Source organism: Pan troglodytes, chromosome 10 (genome assembly GCF_028858775.2).
Source record: "Pan troglodytes isolate AG18354 chromosome 10, NHGRI_mPanTro3-v2.0_pri, whole genome shotgun sequence".
Lineage (NCBI taxonomy): Eukaryota > Metazoa > Chordata > Mammalia > Primates > Hominidae > Pan > Pan troglodytes.
In genome coordinates this window covers 118,192,486-118,203,338 of record NC_072408.2, presented here as the reverse complement: position 1 = coordinate 118,203,338, position 10,853 = coordinate 118,192,486, and the positions used below count along the sequence as shown (strand labels likewise).

General features: G+C 48.7%; 1 pseudogene; it reads right to left on the bottom strand.

Moving 5' to 3' along the window:
• Window positions 1-4,423: 4,423 nt before the first annotated feature.
• LOC104001717 (heat shock cognate 71 kDa protein-like) lies at window positions 4,424-7,322 on the bottom strand (annotated as a pseudogene).
• Window positions 7,323-10,853: the final 3,531 nt, after the last annotated feature.

Genomic DNA, 10,853 nt, shown 5'->3' with positions numbered 1-10,853 from the left:
TGGGCAGATTGCCTGAGCTCAGGAGTTTGAGACCAACTTGGGCAATATGGCGAAACCTTGTCTCTACTAAAAATACAAAAAAAATTAGGCAGGCAATGTGGTGCACACCTGTAATCCCAGCTACTTGGGAGGCTGAGGCATGAGAATCACTTCAACCCGGGAGGAAGAGGTTGCAGTGAGCTGAGATCGTGCCACGGCACTTCAGCTTGGTGACAGAGTGAGACTCTGTCTCAAAAAAATAAAAAAATAAAAAAAAATTAAAACAACAACAACAATAACAACAAAAACCCCTGCACTTGAGGCAGGGGATGAGCCGGCATGACCTTCCAGGTCTTTGGGACTTCAGCAAAATTCACTCACACACAGCAACCCAGCCCTTGGCTGGTGTCTCCTTTTTCCCATGTATATACCAGGGGAAGGGGACCCTTGAAGTGGAGGGACTCTGGCCCTCACTATCACTCCCCCTTCCTCCATGTCCTGCCCAGTGTGGAGCCAGGCCAGCGTGTTTGTGGTGGAGGATGATTTCAGTTCCCTCTTGTGGGTGGCTGGCTCAGCCCACTTCTTGGGTGGGGTGGCCATGGTGGAAGGAAGCTCTGCCTCAGATCCCACCTGGACCACCATCTGCCCCTGCTGGTGGCTAGGTGAAGAGGGGCATCACTGGAAAGGGTCCAGAGACTGAGATCTGGATGCCAAACAGCAGGGCCAGGGGACACCAGCTCAGCCACTGACTCATATCCTGGTCACCAAGCACCTGCTATGTCCTGGGCACTGCCAGGTGCTGAGACACAGCGGTGAACAAGGCAGACCAAACCCCCTGCCTTCCTGGACCTGCCTTCCAATGTGGGGAGAGGTCCGCCAAGGGTACATCCATAGTTATCAAGCCCAGATACGTGACCTGCAATTGGCTTCTCCTGGTTTTTCTCCTATGTCACTGGCTGTATCTTCTCATTTCCTTTGTGGGTTCTGCCACATCTTCCCAACCTCCTGAGAAAAGCCCACAGGCCTCCATGATGTCATCTCTCCTCTCCCCTCCTCTCTGCTGCAGCCACATGGCCTCCTGCCTGCGGGCCTCTGCATGTGCTGTTCCCTCTGCCAACAACGCTGTTCCCTGGCCATCTGCATGGTTTGTGCCCTTATTTCCTTCAGGTCTTTGCTCAAAGGCTGCCTTCTCAAGGAGGCCTTCCTCGGTCCCCTCATAGTAAAATGACAAGCCCCACAACCCATCCTCATGAACAATTCATATTCTCTTGCCCTGCTTATTTTTCTCCTGGGCTCTTAACTTCAATTCATGGACTGTACGAATGTTATTTACTTATTTTCCCCTCTGATCAGGAAGGGCAGGGGCACTTGTCTTGTCTGTCTTTAAAAAAATAATAAGTTAAATGAGGTGAAGTTCCTATAACATAAAACTTTTTTTTTTTTTTTTTTTTTTTTTTTTACATAGAGATGGAATCTTGCTATGTTGCCCAGGATTGTCTTGAACTCCTGGGCTCAAGTGATTCTTCTGCCTTAGCCTCCCAAGAGGCTGGGACTACAGGTGTGAGCCACTGCGCCCAGCAAAACTAACCATTTTATTTTTATTTATTTAGAGACAGAGTCTTGCTCTGTCACCTAGGCTGGAGTGTGGTGGTGGCAGGATCATGGCTCACTGTAGCCTCGGCCTCCCAGGCTCAAGTGATCCTCCTACCTCAGCCTCTGAATAGTGGGACTCCAAAAAAAAAAAAAAAAAAAAAAGCCCAGTGTACAGGTGTGAGCCACCATGCCCTGCAAAACTAACCATTTAATTAATTGTTAATTAATTTTTTTGATAGAGTCTTGTTCTGTCACCCAGGCTGGTGTGGAGTGTCATGATCTCAGCTCACTGCAACCTTTGCCTCCTAGGTTCAAGTGATTCTTCCACCTCAGCCTCCTGAGAACCCCGGAATTACAGGCAAGCACCACCATGCCCGGCTACCTTTATATTTTTAGTAGAGATGGGGTTTCGCCATGTTGGCCAGGCTGGTCTCAAACTTCTGACCTCAAATGATCCGCCTGCTTTGGCCTCCCAAAGTGCTGGGATTATAGGTGTGAGCCACTGTGCCTGGCCATTGCCTGTCTTTTTAACTTCTATCCCTGGTGCCTGGGACAAAGCAGTGCCCAGTAAATACTGGTTGAAAGAATGGCTAATGGGAAGAAGCGAAGGCCTCTGAGTTAGCCGGAGGGGAAGGGTTGGGGTCACAGACCTTCCTGGAAGAGGCAATGGCTGAGTGAACACTTAAAGGATGAGGGGTGGCTGAGTGAGGGAGGAAGCCTCCTGGGAAGGGGACCAGCACATGCAAGGGCCTGGAGCCTGGCGCACTATGGGAAGAGAGGGAGGCCAGGCAGCTGCAGCGAAGCGTGAGGAGAGTAAACCATGTGTGAAGAGGCTTGAGGGGTAGCCAGCAGCCAGGATAAGGAGGGCCTTGTCACCCATGGGATGGAGTCTGGACTTGCTCCCAAGGCCATAGGGAGCCATGGAAAGGCTTTGAGCAAGAGGGTGCCATGACTTGATTTCATGAAAGTTCTAAGAGGATCCCTCGGCTGCTCAGTGGAGAATGAACCCTGGGGATGAGGGAGTTGGGAGTGGCAGAAGGGAGGCCAGAAGGGAGGCGGCAGTAACCAACCTGGGGAGAGATAGTGGTGGCCTGGGATGGGGAAGTGGTGGCAGAGATGGAGAAGTGATGGATTCAAGATATGGTTTGGAGGTAAAATCAGGACTTGATCTCGGTGGCCAAAGCCCAGTTCTAGTTCCCAAATTCCCCTTTTTAGTTCTTCTGACTCACTGTCTGCTCTCCACACCTCTCCTGTTCCCAGCCACAAAGATGCCTGGGTGTTCACAGTAGCCCAAACGGAGACACCCTGTGGTCCTCAGTGGATGGATGGATGGATAAACCAAAGGTGGCATATCTGGCCAGTTGCAGTGGCTCACACCTGTAATTCCAGCACTTTGAGAGGCCAAGGTGGGTGGATCACTTGAGGTCAGTAGTTTAGTTCAAGACCAGCCTGGGCAACATAGTGAGACCCTGTCTCTACAAAAAATACAAACAAAAAAATTGCCTGGAGTGGTGGCATGCACCTGTAGTCCCAGCTACTCAGGAAGCGGAGGTGGGAGGATTGCTTGAGTCCAGGAGGTTGAGGCTGCAGTGTGCCATGATTGTGCCACTGCACTCCAACCTGGGGAACAAAATGAGATCTTGTCTCAAAAAAAAAAAAAGTCAGGTATCCATACAAGGGAACATGATTCAGCCATAGAAAAGAAGAAGGACTGATATATGCCATGATGGGATGAGCCTCAAAACCACGATGCTAAGAGACAAAGCCAGTCACAAAGAAACACATAGTGTTGATTCCATTCATATGAAATGTCCGGAATAGGGAAACCCATAGAGACAGAGAGCAGATGGCTGGTTGCCAGGGGCTGGGGGGAGGGGCAATGGGGAGTGACTGCTTAATGGATACAGGGTTTTTCCTTTTGGGGTGATAAAAATGTTTTGGAATGATCAATGCTTCCAATTATCAAAGTAAAAAGGAAAAATAAAAGTTTTGGAACTTGATAGAGGTGGTACCTTTATAATGTTGTGAGTGTACTAAATGCTGCTGAATTGTCCACTTTATTTATGTATTTATTTCAAGATGGGGTCTCGCTCCATCACCCAGGCTGGAGTGCAGTGGAGCAATCATGGCTCACTGCAACCTCAACCTCCTGGGCTCAAGCAATCATTCTCCCACCACAGCCTCCTGAGCAGCTTGGAATACAGGTGCCTGCCACCCAGATTGGCTATTTTTTTGGGAGGTGCCAATTTTAAATAGTTTTATTTAAGACATTGCATTTTCCACTTAGAATACAGTGCTTATAAACTACAATGTTACTCCACATGTTCCATATAAGCATTGAGAATGTCCAGTAATTTACTCTAGCAACTCGACTTCATTTATTTATTTATTTATTTATTTATTTATTTATTTATTTATTGAGATAGAGTCCCACTCTGTCACCCAGGCTGGAGTGCAGTGGCGCAATCTCTGCTCACTGCAACCTCCGCCTCCCGGGTTCAAGCGATTCTCCTGCCTCAGCCTCCCGAGTAGCCAGGATTACAAGTGTGCACCACCATGCCCAGCTGATTTTTGTATTTTTAGTAGAGACAGGGTTTCACCACGTTGGCCAGGCTGATCTTGAACTCCTGACCTCAAGTGATTCACCTGCCTCAACCTCCCAAAGTGCTGGGATTACAGCCATGAGCTACTACACCTGGCCCCTAGCAGCTCAGCATTAAAACTGCCACAGAATTTGTTACAAATTTGGGTTCTTCAATGTTTTGACTATGTGGAATCATGTGATCTTTATATTGAGGTTGGCTTAATCAACCTCTTTTTTTTTTTTTTTTTTTTTGAGATGGAGTCTCGCTCTGTCGCCCAGGCTGGAGTGCAATGGTGCCATCTTGGCTCACTGCAGGCTCCGCCTCCTGGGTTCATGCCGTTCTCCTGCCTCAGCCTCCCGAGTAGCTGGGATTACAGGCACCCACCAGCACGCCCGGCTAATTTTTTGTATTTTTAGTAGAGACGGGGTTTCACTGTGTTAGCCAGGATGTTCTCGATCTCCTGACCTCGTGATCTGCTCACCTTGGCCTCCTAAAGTGCTGGGATTACAGGGGTAAGCCACCATGCCCGACCTAATCAACCTCTTAAATGGTTGTCCCTGAGGAAGTAGGGACACTACGTGTTTCTTTGTGACTGGCTTTGTCTCTTAGCATCGTGGTTTTGAGGCTCATCCCATTGTGGCTTGTAGCAGTCCTTCATTCTTTTCTATGGCTGAATCCCTGAGGAAGTAGGGAAGTAGAGGGAGGGGCTCCATGACCAGGGACTCCCCCAGGTGAGCCTCCTGGCGGTCCTCCTGCACTTGGGTGCAGCTTGGTAATGATGGGGTTACAGCCTTTCTCCAGCTCTTTCTGCTGATGATCAATTTCTTCCTTCTCTGTCATCTGATTCTTATGGAGCCAGTTGATAATTTCATTACACTTGTCAAGAATTTTCTGTTTGTCCTCACCATTAATCTTGCCTTGAATTTTCTCATCTTCAGCGGTGACTTTCCTGTTGAATGCATTGGATTCAAATGAATTCTTGACCCTCTGCTTCTCATCTTCAGCTTTGTACTGCTCATCTTCCTGGACCATACGCTCAATGTCCTTCTTGCTCAAACGGCCCTTGTCATTCATTAGTGATAGTAATCTTGTTCTGTTTTCCTGTACTATTTTTTATTTTTTTGAGACATTGCTCTCTTGCCCAGGCTAGAGTGTAGTGGCACAAACTCGGCTCATTGCAGCTTTGACTTCCTGGGCTCAACTGATCCTTCTGCCTCAGCACCCCCAAGTAGCTGAGACTACAGGTTCACCCTATCACACCTGGCTAATTTTTTTGTATTGTTTTGTAGAAATGGGGTTTCACCATTGTTGCTCAGGATGGTCTCAAACTCCTGGGCTCAAGCAATCCACTTGCTTTGGCCTCCCAACATGCTAGGATTACAGGCGTGAGCCACCACACCCAGCTTCCTATACTTTTGTCCACAGCAGAGACACTGAGGATGTCACTAGCATCAGTGTCAAGTGACTTCAGTGTGAGGAGCACTGTCACAGGAAGTATGCCCGTGAGTTCAAACTTGCCAAGCAGGCTGTTATCCTTGCTCACGGCACGCTCGCCTTCATAAACCTGAGTAAGCACAGCAGGCTGGTTGCCAGAGCAGGTAGTGAAGGTCTGTGTCTGCTAGGTAGGAGTGGTAGTATTATGCTTAACAAGGACTGTTGTGACTCTGCCAGCAGTTTCAATGGAAGGGAAAGAGGAGTGACATCCAGGAGCAATGAGTCTTGAACATTTTCTGATTTTCTGATCTGTTTGTCTCCAGATCAGATGGCTGCCTGGGTAGCTGGATCGTAAGAAACAGCTTCATCAGGGTCAATGCTCCTATGCAGTTTTGTTTGTTTTTTTGAGACAGGGTCTCCTACTGTTGCCCACGCTGGAGTGCAGTGGCACAGTCATGGCCCACTGCAGTGTCAACCTCCTGGGCTCAAGTGATCCTCCTGCCTCAGCCTCCCAAACTGTTGGGATTACAGGCATGAGCCACCATGCCCAGCCTTCAGTTCTTTTCTATTGAAGAAGTCTTGGGCAAGCTCTGAATCTTGCAGTTAGAAGCCAAACCAGCAACCAGGGTGATGTCATGAATCTGTGACTTGTCTAGTTTGGTGTCTCAAAGGGCTTCTTCTACGGGGTCCAGGATGCTATGGAACAGGTCAGCATTCAATTCTTCAAATCGGGCATGGTAATGGAGGTATAGATGTCAATTCCTGCCTAGAGAGAATCAATCTCAATACTGGCCTGGGTGTTGGAAGAGAGAGTATGTTTTGCATGTTCACAAGCCGCATGAAGGCGTGCGGGCAGCTCTTTCTTTTTCTTCTCTTTTTTTTTTTTTGAGACGGAGTCTCCCTCTGTCACCCAGGCTGGAGTGCAGTGGCCCAATCTCTGCTCACTGCAATCTCTGCCTCCCGGGTTCAAGCAATTTTCATGCCTCAGCCTCCTGAATAGCTGGGATTACAGGCGCCCACCAGTACGCCTGGCTAATTTTTGAAAAAAAAAAAATTATTTTTTGAGACAGAGTCTTGCTCCTGTCACCCATGCTGGAGTGCAATGATGCGATCTTGGCTCACTGCAACCTCCGCCTCCTGGGTTCAAATGATTCTCTTACCTCAGCCTCCCAAGTAGCTGGGATTTCAGGTGCCTGCCACCACACCCAGCTAATTTTTTTTTTTTTTTTTTTTTTTTGAGATGGAGTCTCGTTCTGTCGTCCAGGCTGGAGTGCAATGGTGCGATCTCGGCTCACTGCCACCTCCGCTTCCCGGGTTCAAGCGATTCTTCTGCCTCAGCTTCCCAACTAGCTGGGACTACAGGAACGTGCCACCATGCCCGGCTAATTTTTTGTATTTTTAGTAGAGTTGGGGTTTCACCATGTTAGCCAGGATGGTCTCAATCTCCTGACTTCGTGATCCACCCGCCTCAGCCTCCCAACGTGCTGGGATTACAGGCATAAGCCACCGTGCCCAGCCATACCCGGCTAACTTTTGTATTTTTAGTAGAGATGGGGTTTCACCATTTTGGCCAGGCTGGTCTTGAACTCCTGACCTCAATGATCCAACCACCTTGGCCTCCCGAAGTACTGGGATTGTAGGTATGAGCCACCATGCCCGGCCAGCTCTCCTGTTCTCACTGAGGTCCTTCTTATGCTTGCACTTGAGCTCAGCAATGCAACGGCTGTCCATTTGGTTGCAAAGTCTTCTCCACCTTCTCCAGCTGTAGATTTGACTTCAAAAATTTCATCCTCAATAGTGAGGACTGACACATCAAAAGTGCCACATCCCACACGCCTATAGTCCTGCTACTTAGGAGGCCAAGGTGGGAGGCTCTCTTGATACCAGGAGGTTGAGACCAGCCTGGGCAACATAGTGAGACCTCATCTCTACAAAAAATAAACAAAAATCAGCTGGGCATGGTGGCAAACAACTGTAATCCCAGCTATTTGGGAGGCTGAGGTGGGAGGATTGCTTGAGCTCAGGAGAGCAATGTTGTAGTAAGCCAAGATCATGCCGCTGCACTCCAGCCTGTGTGACAGAATGAGACCTTGTCTCAAAAAATAAAATAAAATAAATAAATAAAATTTTAAAAAGTGCTACCTCCCAGGTCAAAGATCAACACATTTCTTTCAGTTCCAACCTTTTGGTTTAAGCCATAAGCAATAGCAGCAGTAGTTGGCTCGTTGCTAATTCTAAGTCCATTGAGACCAGCAATAGTTCTAGCATCTTTTTGGTAGCCTGATGCTGAGTCATTAAAGTAGGCTGGCACTGTGAGCACAGCATTGGTAACAGTCTTCCCAAGGTAGGCTTCTGCAATTTCCTTCATCTTTGTCACAACCATAGGGGACATCTCTGGATAGAAGTTTTTTGTTTTGAGACAGGGTCTCGTTCTGTTGCCCAGGTTGGAGTGCAGTAGCGTGATCATGGCTCACTGCAGCCTTGACCTCCTGGGTTCAAGCAATCTTCCCGCCTCAGCCTCCTGAGTAGCTGGGACTAGAGGTACACGCCACCACACCTGGCTAATTTTTGTATTTTTAGTACAGACAGGGTTTCACCATGTTGCCCAGGCTGGTCTCGAACTCCTGGGCTCAAGCAATCCACCTGCCTCAGCCTCTCAAAGTGCTGTGATTACAGGTGTGAGCCACCACACCTGGCCTGAAGCTTTTTGTTTTTCCCTTGTTCTCTCCTTGGACCTTGGGTCTGCCAGCATCACTCACCACCATGAAGGGCCAGTGCTTCTTATCAGACCAGACAACAGTATGATCAAATCTGCATCCAATAAGATGTTGGCCATCAAAAACTGTGTTGTTGGGGTTCATTGCAACTTGATTCTTTATGGCATCACCAATCAATCGTTCAGTAGCCGTAAAGGTGACGTAGCTTGGAGTGGTTCACTTTCCCCAATCATTGACAATTAACTTTACCTTTTTGTGCTGGACAATACCCACACAAGAGTTGGTGGAACCAAGATCAACACTAAATGCAGTTCCCTTAGAAAACGGTTGCTGGCATGCAGGCCTGGCTCAGATTGTGAAGAGAGACATAGGAACCCTAAAAGCAGTGGCCATATTCAATGAGACCCTAATTAAAAAAAATTTTGGAGAGATGGGATCTCATTGTATTGCCCAGGCTGGTCTCTAGCTCCCAGGCTCAAAGTGATCTTCCCGCCTTGGGCTCCCAAAGTGTTAGGATTACAGGCGTGAGCCACCATGCCTGGCCCTAAATTATTCACTTTAAAATGGTTAACTTTTTGTTTTGTGAATTTTCCCTCAATTAAAATAATGAATAAAAGGAACCCCCCGCAACCCCCGACCAAAAAAAAAAAAAAGCCATGCTCATGCTTTCTGATGTCTGCCTCCTTCACCCAGGTCAACCTTTGACTCCAGCATGAGGGGCTCTGAGAACCAAGATTCGCAGGCCCCCTGGAATTTCACCCACATCAAGGCCCATATGTCCATATGCCTGGCATTTTCCTTTCCTGGTGAACGTCTAGACTTGGGGATACTCCACCTTGCCCTTCCTGCCCTGGGAATGATGCCAGCATTAGTGCTGGCCCGGAATCCAGGGGCTCCACTGATGCTGCCTGGTAGCCTTCTCCCTCCACATCTTCCCTCTGCACTGGCTTCACTATCAGGCAGGCTCTGTCCCATCGGGGCAGGTGTTGCTCCTCCCACTTAACAGGGTCTCAGGTCTGAGCCTGGCTGGCCAGGCATGGGTCACATGTCTATCCTTGAACCCCTCATCATAGCCAGGGGCACAGACCATTCTGATTGCCCAGGCAGAGGGAATGGGCAATATGCCTTCCATGGAAGAGTGTGTTTGTGTGTGTGTGTGTGTGTGTGTATGTGTGTGTGTGTGTCTTTCTGGGGGCACCACACATCTATTCTAATGGGCAATATGCCTTCCATGGAAGAGTGTGTGTGTGTGTGTGTGTGTGTGTGTGTGTGTGTGTGTGTGTCTTCCTGGGGGCACCACACATCTATTCTCCAAGGTCCACAAGCCCTGTCTCCCTGAAAAGAGTGAAGCCCAGAGCAGGGAGGGGCTTCCCCAGGATCACACAACCAAGAGTCCCTGACCTGACGAGGCATTCATTTCCCCATGCCGTGGGTCAAAGGCTCAGGGACCTTCTCTCCGACTGTGACCAACAACGCATTGAGCCAGGGCAGACCTGTGAAATGTGAGGCACACACAAAGTATGGGATCTGAGTTTGCTGACAGCATGGTGGAAGTGGATAAGAGGCCTTGGGGAAGGGGACAGGGTGTGGGAAGCTCAGCGGGAAACCCTACCCTGCTAGAACATCCATAGCCAGGGCTGGCCTGGGAGCCTGCCTTCACATGAGAAGGTGGGACTGTCTTTTTGTGGGTACTCTCTTCGTCTAACAAGCACTTAGCGAAGATCTGGTGTGTGCCACATGCTGGGAACATGGCAGTGCTAAAACAAAAGCCTCAGTTTTCATGGAGATTACATCCCAGAGGTGGCGCTCCATTCATCCCACAAGCATTTACTGAGCACCTACTGTGTGCTAGGTATGGAGACAGGTGTTGGAGATCTGGTGGTGGGCAAGAAGATAAAGATTCCTGTGTTTATGGACACCAAACAGATAAACAGACAAGAAACTTCTCAGGCGGTGATGAGAGCTGTGGAGAAAATGAAATCAGCAAGGGTTGGCAATGATGGGGGTGGCCATAGAGCAGGTAGTCAAGGAGGCCTTCCTAGAAGAGGTGATTTTGGCTGTTTCACATGTAATGAGTCTCTCCGCATATTTAAAACCAAACTTATACTCTTTTCTCTGAGTCCTGGTCCTGTCCCCCTGCTCAAGTTGCTGAGATGTCCAGACCAGGAACCTAGCCACTGCATCGATTCCTCCCATCCCTTCACCTCCCACTTCTAACCTGTGACCATCTTGTACAGTTTTTCAACGCTGTTCCCTTTTCCAAGCCACCATCATCTTTCACTTGGACCCAGCCAGCATCTTTTGCTCAGAATCTCAATGTTTGAGAGGCATCCAGGTTGTCGCATGTCTTTCTTCTTCTTCTTTTTTTTTTTTTGAAATGGAGTTTCGCTCTTGTTGCCCAGGCTGGAGTGCAATGGCACAATCTTGGCTTACTGCAACCTCCGCCTCCTGGGTTCAAGCCATTCTCCTGTCTCAGCTTCCCGAGTAGCTGGGATTACAGGCATGCGCCACCACGCCCAGCTAATTTTGTATTTTTAGTAGAGAT